Below are 16937 nucleotides of genomic sequence, written 5' to 3'. Positions count from 1 at the left end.
GGGACTCCAGAGATTATACAGATAATGATTTTTCAATGCAGATGAGGCAGCAATGGAATGCATCTATTCCAGCAATAAAGAAGTATAAAATGATGAACTTGCAGTTTAAACTTTGGTATCCAGACAATTTCAGGGCCTTCTACCCCCAGGTCAAAAACTTATTCAGAACCACCATGGATTATAAAGGACTTAACAAAGAGCCTGGAAGAGTGCACAACTATGAAGTGCAAGACAAAGCTGATAAACAACTGACCAGAGAGAGAAAATCTGCACTGGCTGTCCCTACAGATATTATGCCTAGTGTTTCTGTGGAAATGCTCCAGAAGACCGAGGAGATGAGAGAATACTGGTGCAAGACATGCTCAGGAGAAATGAGCTGGATTCATTGAAGGAAGAGCTTACTGAACCACTACAGAAATGAGGATGATTATGTAACATTGCACTGTAACCAGTTATACTACTAATAGGATTCTCGTTTTCATTTTCCATGTCTTTCTTTGTCTGTCTTTCATCTCAAGGTGGAAAACTGTAAACACAATAAGGTTTAGTGCACAATAGATAACAATAACGTATATAGTATTTGCACATTAAATGCCAAGCTACATAGTTTGGGAGGAAGGGAAATATTTTAATTGGAAAATAAAGGTTTATTAAAGTCTGCAGTTCAATAAACTAAGATGCATGAACTGACAGATGTGACATATGGTCTCTAATGTAATCTCCCCATAGCCTAGAATTAAGCAAAGGCAAAGGGCAGGCCCTCACAGGGAAGGGGGGATCTTGAAAATAAACCCAAGAATCACTAGGCTGAATTCTGTGTTACCTTTTTGGCTAGGCTTGTATAAGCCCTAGGGCCAATAGCCTAGTACCTACCTATGACCCTATGAACCTATGAGCTCTTAATGTGGCACTTTGCATGAGAGTGAAGAAGGTCAGGGCAAGAAGTGAATCCATTTGCTCATCATCTAAGGCTGTCCTTTAAATAAATGAAGGGCAAGCGCTTATTTCAGAGTGCTTGGAATGTCTCGATGAAGCACTCTAATCTGAGAGATTAAAGGTTAGAACAGAGGATAAGGTATGATGGAAATTGTACATACTTGTGCATTTTCCAGTGCTCTTTTGGGAATAGATACAAAGGCAGCAAGAATTATGTGGCAGAAGAGAGCAATACACCAGCTCCCTTGCTATGAGAGTGACACAGTATAGCATAACCTAAAAGAGATTACTCTGTTGCTGCTAGTGAACATTTATCCGAAATACAAAAAGAGTCAGAGAAGAATCAATCATTCTAAACAGCTTCTGTGATGTTTCTTTTGGAAATTGGGGTGGATTGTTTGCTTAATCAAAGCAGAGTGAGAGACCAGGCATAAGAACTGTAAGGATGAGTGAGAGGCTGGTTTACACAGGAAACTATCTTAATAGGAACACCATACAAACCCTAAGAAAGTACCAGCAAGGGAAAAAAATGCAACTGAGATACCTCGCAATGGATTAAAACAGCGCAGCTGTAGTGCGCAACAAGCAAACAAACGCAACACCATGCAAACACAGGGTATAAATACCAGAAAAGATGGAAGAATCTAGAAGCTCGAATTACTACCCAATCCTGCTAGCCCCTACTATTTCACCCAATCACTCATGCTAGAGATGGTCAGGCAGCCCTGTTACTCTCACTAACAGCGAAGACAAGACACTACCAGCAGAAGATGGTTGCCAGAAACACAGGAAACTCAACAAGCAAAACAACCAGGCCCGGATAACAGCAGGCATCTATCCAGACTATGCTACCTGACTAGAACACAGAAACCTCACAAAAATGCACAGAAAAGCATAGATAGAGCACTCACAAACAGAAAATACAACTCTCAGTATGAAAAAGCAGTTTACAGTTAAGTAATTCAATAAAAATGCAATTACAGTAATGGAACACTGTTACACGGGACACCCTTCCTTGCAACTACTGTAATTTTATCCAGCCCTACTCACACCTATAGGTACTCTATTCTGATAGTATCCACTCTACCATCCTTTACCTCTCTTCCACAGATTCTGAAAACTATGGATGGACAATTTCCTGTGGTCTCTCCTTCTAGTCTTGTTGATATGGGCATCCTGAGACATTGTAGCAACTGCCTCATGTACACGGACAACCCTCTTCTTCAACCACCTAGGAACACAATATGTGAGAGATGCAATTACATTAAGAACCTAGAATCCTTGTTGTCTCCATCACAAGCCAGTACATCTGGCACTGAGAAGGTTATCTGCACAAGCACCACACCTCTAACAACACCCACACCTGTACAGTACATTCATACATATGTGGAGGTTCCCAACAAAAACATGCCTAAACAAAAGATACCTCCAAGGCAAAAGCACATGCGCACATCACAACCCACCGCACCAAGCACCACACATACAACATATGCCTGTGTCTTACAGTCTCTAAGGCCCAGCCACAAACCCAACATACTAGTCATAGTAGACTCTATTGTGAGACAACACACAGATGTGCCCCTCACCAGGCTAGACAAGGGGAAAGTCGCAGTAAGTTGCTTGTCAGGGACTAGAATCCACTATATCACTAACACACTCAAGTATCTCAACAGCAGGTACTGTTATGACTCTGTCATAGTCCATGTTGGTGTGAAAGACTTGAGATGTACCTTTCTGGACTATATGAAGAGAGACATGATTGAGCTCGCTGAATATGTGTCCCAGGCAGGTATGTCCCTAGCCTTAAGCAGCATTCTGCCATCATCCAGAATGATGCCTCAGTACAAACAGAGAATGACTGACTTTAACAATTGGTTTAGTTTCTGGTGTCATTCCAAGGGGGCATAATTGACAGACCATGATGCTTTGTCAGAGATGGCCTTCATCTGTTTGCCCTGGGCTTCAGCCTTCTGGCAAAGACTCTTGTCTCCCCCATGTGCCTTTTTTAGGCAAAGTCATGAGGACAAAATTACCAATGTGAAAAATTCTCCTAAACAAAATTTAAAGGTCATGCTACTAAACGCTAGGAGTCTTAACATGAAACTGTACTCATTGCAAGCATTCCTCACCCTGGAAGATGCTGATATTTGTGCAGTCACTGAAACCTGGTTCAAAGCTGCAGGGAGCACCCCAGCCTTACCAGGTTACTTGACCTACCATACTTTCAGACCCAAAACAGAGAGCTACAAAGCCAAAGGAGGTGGAGTTTCAATATTTATCAAAGACATACACACCTCCAGGCTGGTCAAACAGTATGATGCACAGGAGACACTCCAGGTGCAGTTAACTATTTACAAAACATCTATTCAAATCATAGCTAGCTATAGACCCCCAACCATGACTCAGGAGGCCCACTCCACCTATCTGAAGTAACTTGAATCCATCAAGATTCAACCCTCTACCCTGATCCTGGGTGACTTTAACTACCCAACCATAGAGTGGAAGACCTATTCTAGCTCAAACATGAATGCCCAGAGATTCCTCAACTTCGTCAACACCAGCCCATTGGATCTGCTGGTCAACACCCCCACAAGAGGTGAAAATATCCTTTACCTGGTACTAACCAACATGAGTAGCCACTGTAGCACCCCTACAGTGTCATCCTACTTGGTAAGATCTTACCATAAAGCAATCACTTTCAAGTCACCTTCTCTCCTGACCCCCCCCCCCCTTGACAGGGTCAAACAAAAAAAACTTTTCCAAAGCTGACTACAACCTCCTGAGAGCAGGTTTAAGCAGCTTCATAGCCACCATCCCGTCAGTTGAATCAAGCACTAATGTCCAAGCCTACACCAAAAAACTATATGAGCACCTATATAGCTGCATGGACTCAGCAATACCTGACAGGACCAAATCATCTTCCTCAAGGAAGAGTAAACCTGTCTGGTGGACAGCAGCAATAAAGACTCTATAACAAAAGGAAAAACATTGCTGTCCAGGACCAAGAATGAGCAGGTGCCAAGTTGGAAGCAATCTCTCCTTTGTCTGAACAAGCAAATAAAGTCACTGGTGAAATCCTCTAAGGCTAACTTCGAGTCCAGATTGGCCACATCCACTAAGGACAATTACAAGGCCTTCTTCACATATGTCTGCAATCTCAAAGGTAACTCCTAAATCTCCTCTGAACTGGTGGTTAAGAATACCACATACACAAATGCCATAGATATAGCCAACTTGCTAGCAGACAAGGTCAGTGAAAACTTCACCTCCCTGTCCCCCAATCAGTAAACCAGGACATCCCCAGCGCCTGCCCCCTCTCCTCATCACCAGAGAGCAGTTTATAAATGCCCTCTCAAAGGCAAAAAATACAGCCTCCAGAGGACCCGACAACATCTATGGCTGTGTCCTGCATGAACTCAGGCAAGAGCACTCAGCACCACTATGCACCCTATTCAACCAAAGCCTGTGCACCAGCTTGATCCCATCAGAATAGAGGACAGCCACTGTCATCCCTCTGCGCAAAGGTGGAGCATCCACATACCCAGGCAATTATAGGCCAATCAGCCTAACTAGCCTGATCTGCAAGACCATGGAACACATTATCATGGACCTTATAAACAAGGACATTGGCAACCTCCAAACACTTGATCCCGCACAGTTTGGTTTCGTCAGAGGGAGATCATGCCTGTTAAACTTGGTTGTCTTCTTTGAAACAGTTAACCAGAGCCATGGATGAGGGCAAGACAGTGCACACCGCCTACCTTAACCTATCCAAAGCCTTCAACACTATTCCCCACTCAGGCATAATAGATAAACTCTCCCAGCTAGGCATCAACCCATATGTTACCATATGGGTAGCTAACTGGCTCACTGATAGAACCCACTCAGTCAAACTAGGGGAAGCTACTTCTGGTAGTAGACCCGTAAAAGTGGCATACCCCAAAGATTGGTCTTGGGGCCTCTACTGAGATATATTTTTCTGAGGTGCAACTCAAAACCAGTGGTCTGTGGCTGACCAAGTTAGCAGATGACTGCAAGCTGGGCACTGTCATAAATTCCCCTAGTGATGTGAACATCCTCCAAGAGGGCCTTAACCAAAATAATGACTAGTGCCAGAAGCATGGCCTCAAACTGAATGCCAAGAAATGCATCATTAACCCCTTTGGGGAAAATGGTGTCTCCACTAATTATCACATTAATAACAATGTACTAAACACACAATCAGTCACGAGGGATTTGGGCACCCAGGTTGATAGCAACCTGACATTTGATCACCGTGTTGCCTCCATTGTATGAAAGGCTTTCTACATGGCCCACCTCATAAGTAAGGGTATGTCATCCAGGAACAAGGAGGTCATAACATCCCTGTACTCCTTCCTTATCAGACCCATTATTGAGTACAATGTCTCCTTTGGCATGTACCTTGCCAAGCACATGCAGCAGTTGGAGAGACCACAGAGGTTCCTGTCCAGGAAAATCCAGGGTCTCAAACACCTATCCTATACAAATAGGCTAAAGTCCTGTTCCTCTACTTCATCTCAAACAGACTGCTCAGAGGTGACCTGTGTCTGACATACAAGGCCATCTCAGACTCAACCTTGATGGAGTTGCCACATATCTGTAAGTCAAACTTCTCTCGCGCAACCAGCACGCAAGGTCTCAACTTGGTCTGTGACATGAATAGTACTTGTTGGTGGGATAGATTTGTGTCCCAATGTCTCCCCCATCTGTGGAGTAGACTTCTTCTCCATGTCAAGCAGAGTACCTCACTAGCCCTCTTTAAGAGGAACCTGGACGACTGGATAGGAAACAGAAAATATACCCCTGAGATCCCACCTGTGTCTCTGCTGGACAGGGAAAACAGGTGCTGACTTTGTGGGAACATGGGTGAAATTCTTGGCTAGGCTTATAAGGGCCTCCAGGCCAATAGCCTAGTATCATGCTATGAACCTATAAACCTATAAATATAGTGAAAAACATTGCCACTTCCCCACTTACCTTATGGGAGGAAACATGTTTAATGTTTGGGTTCTAGAGTGTATAGAAGAGGAATTACAAAGACTATTAGTTAAAACAGAGATTCCAGTAAAAGGTGGGATGTGTGTATACTAAGAATAAAGAACTTATTGGAGAGTAAGGCTATGGAGGTACGGAAGGAGTAAAAAAGAATACTTAAGACTGTGAAATTTGAATTAGTCACAACCAAGGACAACAGGGGGTGATATTTTAGAGTTTATTCCATGAAATTAAAGCAGCTAAAACTATATACTAAAATACATACATAATTTTCAAAAAGGGAGGGCTAATGCATTAAGTTAATTTTGGCAATAATGCTAAAACAATGAAGTTCCTTTCACAAAGATTAAGGCAACAGAAGGTGGAAACAATAATAGTACATATTAGAACTTCTGTGAGCAATAAAACAGAGACAGGAAAAATAATGGATGTGCTGGCAGAGTATTATGGGAAGCTATGTTTAAAGGATGAACTAATAGAGACAGAAGGGTATGAGACAGAACAATACTTGAAGCAGCTAGAACTCATTAAATTGCTAGAGGGTGAGAGAAAGAATTTAATGGAAAAATAAAAGAACAAGATCAAATAAGAAATAAAAACACTGGACAACATCAGGAAGTGATGGAATCCCAAAAGAAATCTGGAAGAAGGCAGAAACAGAGATTGCTAACATTTGGGGGATTTTCTAGAATAAGATGTTAAAAAGTGGTGAGGTGTCTAATTCTTGGAAAAAAGCAGTGGTGACAATCATACTGAAAGAAGGGAAGAATCCATTTGATCTGGGGTGATGTCCACCTATTTCAGTACTAAATCATGAGTATAATGTGTTTATAACAATACTATCTAATAGAGTCGTTAAAGTTCTAATTAACCTGGATTAATGCAGTTTATAATAGGTAGGCAAACGTGATAATATATAAATGAAACATTAATGATGCATAAAGATGCTGTGAGTAAGAGAAAGTCATTTATATTAGCATAATTGAATGCAGGAAAAGCATTAAATAGGGTTAGTTGGGAGCCCTTGAGAAGAACTCTGAAAGGTTTAATTTCTCACAAGAGTGGATGGCCTTAATATTTAGTAATTATGTGGGAAGAAAGGTGAAATATGGAGAGGAACTTTCAAAATATGTATCTTTGTCAAGAGCAACAAGACAGGGATGCCCACTTACCCCATTGTTGTTTGCATTATATTTAGAACCTTTAGCTATGGAAACAATGGGCTTTGACATTTCAAAGTATGGGGGGGGTAGGGCAGAAAAAGATAGCCTTGTTTATAGATGATGCCATATTATATACCACAAACTCAGGAAAAAATATAGAATGTGTTTTTGTAAATTAAAGTACTTCAGTAGCACAGCAAGGTACAAAGTTAATGAAGTTAAGACCAAGGCAATTGTTATGAAGTATGTCCCAACATTTAATTTTGTACATAATTATCCATTCATGTGGGGCCATGATAGGATGAAATATTTGGGGATCTGGTTAAATCAGGATGTGCAGCAAGCTGCTAGTGAAATATAAGAGAAGACTAAAAATAACATTACAAGAATGATCAGGAAATGGAAAATGACATTCAATGACTTGGACAACAAAGTGCATGCTATTAACATGTTTATTCTTCTATTAGTCCTACATGTAGATCAGTCAAAGTTTTTTAAAACAAAAGAACAAATATGGAAGGACATCAAAAAAATAGCTGAATTTTTTTTTTTGGGGGGGGGGGGTAAAAAAGAAACAGTTCTGTGGAAGAAATTGGTGATACTAGTCAATAAAGAGAAAATTAGTATGTCAGATCTGGAGACATACTTTAAGGTAACTTGGGTTAGATTACTTTACTTTGCACAGGATCAGAACCATATGCTGAGGTGGAAGTCGATGCTGATAAGAAATAACATTAGACAGGTTGGAACACAAGTCAATATATGGGATGAGCTAGAGAAAGGGAAACTAGAACAATATAAGCAAATATATTTTGAAATGAACATCAATAATTTGCTTGATTTGAAGTTAATACATAGTTGGTAACATAGAACCCTGCCCATAGGATATGAAATAGGTACTAGCAGCAAATAGGGTTCAAGAAAAGATATCACAAACATAGGGCGGAAAAGGAATAGAACACTGAAATGTTCAGCACCAATGCTGAATGAAGACCAGATACTGTCCTGGGATGAAGCTAAGTAGAGGCTACAAGATAATGACCAGTTACACAATATAGGGATAGCAACAGAATTTAAAAATAACTTTAAGAAGAAGGGGGGGACAAGATCTTCCAATTATAGTTGACTTAATAATAAAAGCAAGAATAAATTTAGCTTGTAGGAAGAAGTTATTGAGTAGGGCTTACAAAACACTATTGGAATTTAAGAACCCCTTTGGTGAGAAATTGGGAAGGGACTGGAATGAGGAACTAGGGAATTTTTTTCAGAAGAGGATTGGAGAGAAATGTATATTTTTCCAAAATATGCAACTAAATCTACAAAGTTCTGAATTTTTACAGTGATGTGCATACACAAATATTTTATATACCAGCAAGACTAGAAAAATGTTCCTGACTACATCTGGTATATGTTGGCCATGTGATAAACTGGAGAAGAGAACATACCTCTCAACTGTCCAAACGTTTGCAGAATGTCCAGATGTGTGTCTCATATTTTTGATGCTTGACTCATAAAATGTATGGTTTTCTGGCAAATCGTTTGAGGATTACAGTCACTAAACAATGACAGACGTTTGAATTTCAGACTTCATTACCTTCAGAAAATGCATTTTAATGCAACAACTTTTAGGAAATTTCTAAGTTTATAAGAGTAATATTTAAAATCTGTTCCTGATTTTTTCTTTCCTTTGTCCCTTCTTTCTTTTTATCTTCATCCAAAACTCTTGTTTTAAGAGGTTGACTGGTATGAAGGGGAATATGGGAACATATATTTGGGAGTGTATAGAGCTACACCAGTAAAAGTTAAATATAAATAGAATAGTAAACAAGATACAAGGATATGACCTGGACTTAAGGATAACCAAGTTTCTACTAGGTTGGGATAAAATGACTGGATCTCTTCCCACAAAGGCATTAGTCACCCTACTTTTGATAGAATCTAAAAGGTTATAAGTAGAAAATGAAAAAAGACAGAAAAAAACAAGGATGGGGGATGTATTGAAAATGACAGATGAGATTAAAGGGATGGAATTAAAAAATGTTGATGCTGAATGGAGTATTTGGTATAGGATAAATGCCAAAGATTGAGCTAGGGAAAACTAGGGTTAGGGAGATCAAGTGAAAAGAAAGCACTTGATTTGGTGATCTGAATAAATAACCATTCCCAGAATGAAGGGATATACAAAGGGATAAAAATGCATAGCCTCTTTTACATTGTATATGGTTATGATATAGGTTGACATTTAATATTTTAAAAATTGGTAGAGTCATATTGCTAGATTTTATGTGCTGACTGACTAATTGAGGCCATTACTGAAATGCACAGAATTAATAGTAAGGTACGTCACGAGTCATAAAACATCTAAGAACATAGGATTTAACAACAAAATGTGTTAAAAGTCAACAGTTAGTGCGTCTGCTTATTTTCTTTTTTCCTGCTTCTTTTTTAACTGTAGTATCTATAAGAAATGCATTTTATAAGACTGTAGTCTGTGGTTGTGGTTAAATAAACATTGCTCTTTTTAAAAAAAACAAAATTTTATGTAGGTTATATTAGTCTGCTATAAAGAAAAAGTTTGTCCAGAATGTCAGAAAATAGCAACACATCCTTGACTCAGACATCTGTTTATACATATGCTTATTACTGAAATCCCATTTGAGGAGATAGCTGTGAATTTTCTAGGTCCACTAATAAAGACTAGATGGCTACCTCTACATTTTGGTGAATACTATTTATGCTAAAGTTTCCTGAAGCAATATCACTGTAAAATGCCAGTGCTAGGTCAATATCCAAAGAGCTACTGCTACTTTTCTAAAGGGCAGAGAAACCCAAAATTACTGATAGATGATAGAACATTGTTTATGTCCAGTGTAATATACCATCACTTTAAAGTAAAACAATTAAGAATGCCAGTTTACCACACTCAAGCTAATAGGTCAGTGGAGTCTCTTAATAAAACTCTGACATCCACACTAAAGAAGGTAATAGAGAAAAGTGGCGAGAACTGAGATCAGTTACTTCCCTATCTCTGGGTTGTTGTAAGAGAGACACCCCAAGTTTCAGCAGGGCTTACCCCATTTCATTTATTACACAAAAGGCATTGTAAAGGATTGATGGACATAGCTAAGGAGACTTGGGAGGAAGAGAAAACATCAGTTAAAAGTGTGACTAGTATAATATACAGATTCTGAGAGTTTAAAGCAGGGAACACAATGTTAGCCTAAGTCCCTACTTATGAGAATAAATTCCTAGTGAGATGGTAAGGATCCTTAGAAACAATAAAAAAAGAAAAACAAGCAAATGACCAACAAAAGTAATACAGACTGAAAAGAGAAAAACAGAGCAGATGTATCAAATATATGTGCTAAAACCATGAAGGATATCTAAACCTTTTTTCGGATCTTTCATACTGGCAAAAAAAACACACACACACACAAAAAATGCCAGTATAGAAAAAAAATGTGTAGCTTGGATGTCTAGTATGGCAACTACACTGGCTTGTCAGCCATTTTGCATGTAACTGTGTGTCTATGGGCATCCATCGTAGATCTAAGTGGCTGGGCTGTATCGCCTGTATAACCTCTTTCTAGACTTTTCCTGCATTTGATTAGATAAATCACATTTTAAATGTGCTTGTAAATTAACCCTGTACTTTGATACTTGTATTCTAGTTATGTTGAAAGTGGTACAACTTATCTGAGAAGTTTTGCACCTTGTATAGTTGCAGGGTTTTGTGCCATTTTGGGCTATGGTCTCATCTGGTCTGTGTGTGTTTCTCACAAGACTATTGTTTAGACTTGATGGTTTAAATGGCAGTAGTACCTGTGTGCTTGAAAAATTATTTTCAACTGGTCATCTTCTCTGAACATTAGTTTGAGGTCCCTTAGGATTTTCTACAGTTTTCTTAATTTCTAGATTATATGTTGACCTCCTGGAATTCTTTTACAGGGGTTCATATATTTACACTGTAACTGGGTGAGTCATGAAACAGTCTGCCACAATTACACTGTCTAGTATTCATGCTAGGAAAAGCAGGAATTCTAATATATAAGTGTAAGACAGAGATCCATAAATGTAAAACTTCTGCATTCACATTTTAGAGGTAGTACAGTGTATTTTAAATTTATATACTGAAATTTTGCAGAAAATTACTGTTTATCCTGCTGTTAATCTGCAGATTCACTGGTTAGTAAGTGTCATGCCTGGACCTAGCACTGCATTCAACAAATATATAGAAATCCATTTCTATACAGCCACACAAAAAAATATAGACAGCATAGTGGTACCTCATCTTTGAACCACACAAGTCTCAAAGAATTCTGACACGTCCCACATTCTTTAAACATTTCAAGTGACTAAAACATAGCAACAAACTGATAGAAGATCTAATTCACAGTTTCTTAAATATAAACTAAAACCACTGTTCCTAAAATTATTAAAACCACAAACCACATATTCATTTTGACACTCCAGTCTTTTATCATGTATGGTCCAATGTGAAGCATTTGGTCTGGTAAAGAAGCCATGGAGAAAGGTTTGGATGCAATGTATTTTCAATACTCTGATATTTATCATATGCAAAGTAGCTCAAAGCAGTGTGGCTTGGCATACTGACCTTTGTGGTGATAATTATACACATCATAGCTCAAAATCAGCCTACACTTAGTGGTTGCAGTTAGTGAGGATGTTACCAAAGTTAAAAATTAAAAATACTGAAAAATACTCTAATGCTGTTTACATTTATTCTTTTAGCATGATAGCAGTCTGCTTTGTGAGAATTAGCAGAACTTATTTGGAAGTCATTTCTGTGAATAGCTGTTTCAAGTTCAGTGATAACATGAGCATCAGAGTACAGAATGTAGTAGTCTGTTTGTAGAAAAAATAGCTTTAAGTTTGGGGGGTTGCCTGTTTAACTAAATATGTAATGTGTACTATGGGTTATACATTTCAACAACTGATTCATGGTAATACCCTAAATGTAGAAATGTCATGTCTATTAACAATGAAAAGTTAATGTTAACAGTAATATGTTTAAGAAAAAAACTCAAAACGAGCATTTTCATAGGGATGCACCCCGACACAGACGATTCGACTTTAAATATACCAACTTTGAAGTTGCTCAGCCTCAGTGGTTAAAGAATATTTAGCAAACTCAAAGATAGTATTGCAGCATGCTTCATTGCTCTCACAATTAATGTGCTATTAAGATAATGATATGCATCCCTCATTAATAGATACCTATCAAATAATTAAAAGGACAATTTGTCGAATGACATATGGTTGAAACCATATTGTCAACAATTCAGCCTGTCAAAACAAACACAAAGCAAAGACAACACCAGTATACACCACATAAACTGCTTTTGCATGCCACCCATACCCCCTGTTAATTATATATACCAAATTCAAGAGCACACTACAGTGGGGAAAAGGGCAAATTTTCTGATCCCTACTGTAACATAATCTCAGAATGATTAAATGGACTGAATTGTGGATGATATGAGTTTGACCATGTTATTTGCTAGGTATCCCCTCAACAACTGTTAGCTGCTAGTATGGACTTAAATTTCAAATATTGTCAGGAGGAGAGGCAAAAAGCGTTAATACACCCTGTGTAAGTAATATTATATGGAATGTTCTAGAACTGCTTTAATATAGACTTTATACTTCTTAATTCTCTCCACTACACATCAAAACCAATTTTGCTTCTCTGAGACAACTTACTACAAAAATTGCTGACAAGTTTGTGTATTATAAGACATTACCCAAGAAGTGCTTTGATAAGACCATAAATAAATGGATAAAGTATAAGAAGACATTGTGAAGATACTAGTGAAATAATATACCTAAGACTTATATAAAACATAGTCTGAAATTAGTTTCAGTCATTTTAAACATGTAGATATGTGAACAGATACATAGATGGAGCGACAAAAACAAACATAAGTTATATTTGAAATACTTTTCTCATTTCTGAATTTTGTCAACAGGTCAAAGATAATGTAGTGTGGATGGGACTTATGAAACAGTACAAGTCAACCACTGCATTTATTGGATGGTGCCGTGGTGCAGTGGTAGCACTGTTGCCTCACAGCAAGAGGTTCTTTGGTTCAATTCCTGGCTGGAGTGCCTTCTGTGTGGAGTCTGCATGTCCTCTCTGCGTTTGTGTGGGTTTTCTCCAAGTACTCTGGTTTCCTCCCACATTACAAAGACATGTGTCTGGAGTGTTTCTCCCCTGGCCTCTGCTGAAAACTGGCTTTGTTCCAAGTCAGATTTTCTTGGTAAACAAATGTTAAATCAATAAATAAATACTACATCAGAAAGTTGTGCAAAGCATCCACATATGCTAACATACAATGTTGTTGGATGCCAATAAAGCAAAGTTGTGTGTTTGACACAGCCATTTAATGTTTAGATGATGTAGATCACATGGCTCCGTACCGTTATGATCATAGGTTCATAAGTTCATAGGCGGCTACTAGGCTAATGGCCCCAGGGCCTTTACAAACCTAGCATGTAAAAAACCTGTGTACCCTAATTGACCATACTTAGATGGTCATTGTTATTAACAGAGTGATGCTATGATTAGTACCGACTGCCCCTGTCCATGAGAGACATAGGTGCCAACCTGGGTGAATTTACAGTCACCCATTGGTTCTGCTTCAAACATCCCAACTGTACAGACTTGCACAGAATATACAGATTTTTTAATCATATTTTTGGTGCGTTTTTCATAAAATTGTGGTTTTCTGGCAAATTTGTAGCAAATCTTTAAAGACTGAAGTTAGAAAATAATGACAGACATTTGAGTTTCAAACTTCATTCCCTTCGGAAAAATCATGCTAATGCAAAACCTGTTATTCTATCAACTTTCTACGTTTGTAAGAGTAATAATTTAAAAAAGTCCCTATTTTTGTGCGTTTGTCCCACTTTTATTTATGGCTTTGTCCAGATTTCTTGCTCTAAGAGGTTGAGTGGTATGTTGTGCTTAAGTAGGGTCATTGAGAAGCACTAATTCACGTGAAGTGGGAGCTTATTCCAGACAAGCAGCAGTCTATGGGAGAAATATCTGTCTCTCCAGCAAGTTCTATTAATGTCACAGGATAGGTTGTGATCCCTGGAGCTAGTAACTCTTGTCCCATTTCATTTGTGGATGTGCAGCATTTCCATTGGGACAGGGTCAAAGACTGCCCTGTAGGCCAGGCACAAGTAACTTCTCAGCAGTCTGTATGATACAGAGTACAGTGACAGGGCTTTCAGTCTTTCCATGTACATCATGTTTTGGAGGCCCTGGATTCTCTTGCTTAGAAACCTCTGTGGTTTCTCCAGTTGCTGCAAGTGTCTGGTGAGGTACATACAGAAGGGAGAGCATTGTATTCAATTAGTGATCTAATAAGGGTTGAGTGCAGTGGAGTTATAACCTCCTTAGTCTTGGATGCAATGTAGAAGGCTTTCCTTACCTCTATGGGGCACATGGTGATCTAAGTTTAGATTGCTATCAACCTGTGTTCCCAAGTGTCACCCCAACAGGGTTAGAGGGCTGCTATCTATGCCATATTTAACAGGGGCTACTTCTTTCCTAAAGGGGATAATAAGGAATTTTTTGTGTTTAGTTTTAGTCCATGGCTTTGGAACCAATCATTTGTCTGTGTCAGCCCCTTCTGTAATATGTTAACATTGTTGGGGGACTCTATGATTGTGCCCAGTCTACAGTCATCTGCAAATCTGGTAAGCCACAGGCCATCTGCTTTTACCTGGACATCAGAGAAATAGATTGCAAACAGTAGAAGGCCTTGTTCAAATCCTTGTGGTACCCCACTGATAACTGACCTACTGGTAGAAGTGGACTCCTAAACTTTGACAGTGTGCATTCTCTCGGTGAGCAAGTTGGCTACCCATCTAGTGATGCATGGGTTAATCCGTAGATGGGAGAGTTTCTCAATGATCCCCAAGTTGGGGATTGTGTCAAAAGCCTTGGCTAAATCAAGATAGGTGGCATGTACTGCTTTGCCCTCATCCAGGGCTTTGATGACATTCTCAAAGAAGTCCACTAGGTTTAATAAGCAAGATCTGCCCTTGATGAAACCAAACTGGGTCAGGTCAAGAATTTGAAGGTCATCTATGTCCTTGTTGATAAGGTCAGTGAAGATTCTTTCCATTGCCTTGCAGATAAGGCTGGTTAGGTTAATGGTTCTATAGTTCCCAGGGTCAGTTGATGGACCCCCTTTTAGCAAGGGGATTACTGTTGCTGTTCTCACTCTGCCAAGACAAAGCCATTTCTCAGGCTATGGTTAAAGAGAATGCCAAGTGGATCTGCTAAGTCTTGTTTTAGATTGTTTAGTAAGCAGCCTGGGATGTTATCTGGTGCCATAGAGGCCATATTTTTGGCCTTGTGGAGTGCTTGCATGACCTGTTTTTTGGAGATACTTGATAGAGGATTGGTGTCAGGAATGCCTTGTGGTATGATTGATGGAGACAGGGGTAAAGTTATCACCAAATCTGTCAGCTATCAGTTTGGCAATTTCCTCGGTTCAGTGTGAGTGGTACCATCCAATATAAGTCCAGCACACAGCTGGGCCTTCCCTTTTAGGTTTCAGATGTAGCTAAAGAATGCCTTATGATGAATGTCTTTAGCTAGGGATGCTAATTTAGTCTTGTAACTAGCTTTAGAGGACTTTACAAGATATCTGATTTGCTTGTTTAGGCTGTGGAGGCTATTCTTTCTCCATTGAGTAAGTTTCCTTTTGTTCTTAGATATCAGTTTCCTTCTTTTGTTGTATAACTTATTTATACTTGCAGTCCACCAGTGTGGCCTGTTTTTTCAAGAGGACCTGGTTTTGGTCCTGTCGGCTACAGCCGAGTCAATCCATTTGCTTAAGTGGCTATATAGGGAATTTGTGTACTCCTCTGCAAAGGAGTCATTATTGGCTGTGTTAGCAGGGGCTTTGAGACTTTTTATACCATCGCTTAATAGGCTATAGTGTGCTTTGAAGAACATTTTCAATTTTTTGCTCCTGTGGGGAGTCAGGTCTGGTCTTTACTTCAGAAGAGACAGATTGATGGTCTGACTTTACCAGGGAGAGCAACACAATGGGGGGTAGCGCAATGCCCCCCCCCAAGTTAATGAGTACTAGGTCTAGGACATTTCAGTCCCCTGTGGGGATGCAGACTGTTCCAGGGCATTTGAATTGAGAAAGTCCAGGAACGTCGGATTGATCATGTTTGCATTTGTGTAAGTCACACATTCGATGGAAGATAGTTGAAATCTCCCATGATCAAGGTATTTGGCTGCATATTGGATGACTATAGTAAATCCAGGTGGGTAGTGTGCTTCTCCTGGTTCATGGTGGGGGACCTATAGCTAGCTATGATGTGGTAGGGTATTTTACCTATAGTTATTTGACCTAGAGTAGCTCAAGAGAGTCATACTGTTTCACCACTCTCAAGGTGTATTTGGATTTAATGAAGATGGAGACACCTCCACCTTTGCTTCTTTCACACTCATTTTAGGGTCTGAACATGTGAAAAGCATTGCAGCCTTGCACGGCCATGGTGCTCTCTGTGGCCTTGAACCAAGTCTCAGTGACTGCACAGACATCAGTATTTTCCAAGGTGAGGAGTGCTCTTCCAGGGAGTGCAGTTTAATGTTTTGGCTCCTAGCATTAAGCAACATGACCTTGAGTTTGTCTCTATTGGATTTCTTTACATCAGATGTTTTACTGTTTTGATAAAGCCTAAAAAGGCACTATCGGGGGCAAGCATCTTTGCCAGTATCCAAAAGCCTTGAGGAGACAGGTGAAGGCCATCTCTGGCAAAGCAGCA

This window comes from Protopterus annectens, chromosome 6.part1, assembly GCF_019279795.1.
Source record: "Protopterus annectens isolate FY-2018-M chromosome 6.part1, PAN1.0, whole genome shotgun sequence".
NCBI classification, from domain to species: Eukaryota; Metazoa; Chordata; order Ceratodontiformes; family Protopteridae; genus Protopterus; species Protopterus annectens.
The sequence above is the reverse complement of the archived record's forward strand: the minus strand, read 5'-3'. Positions refer to the sequence as shown.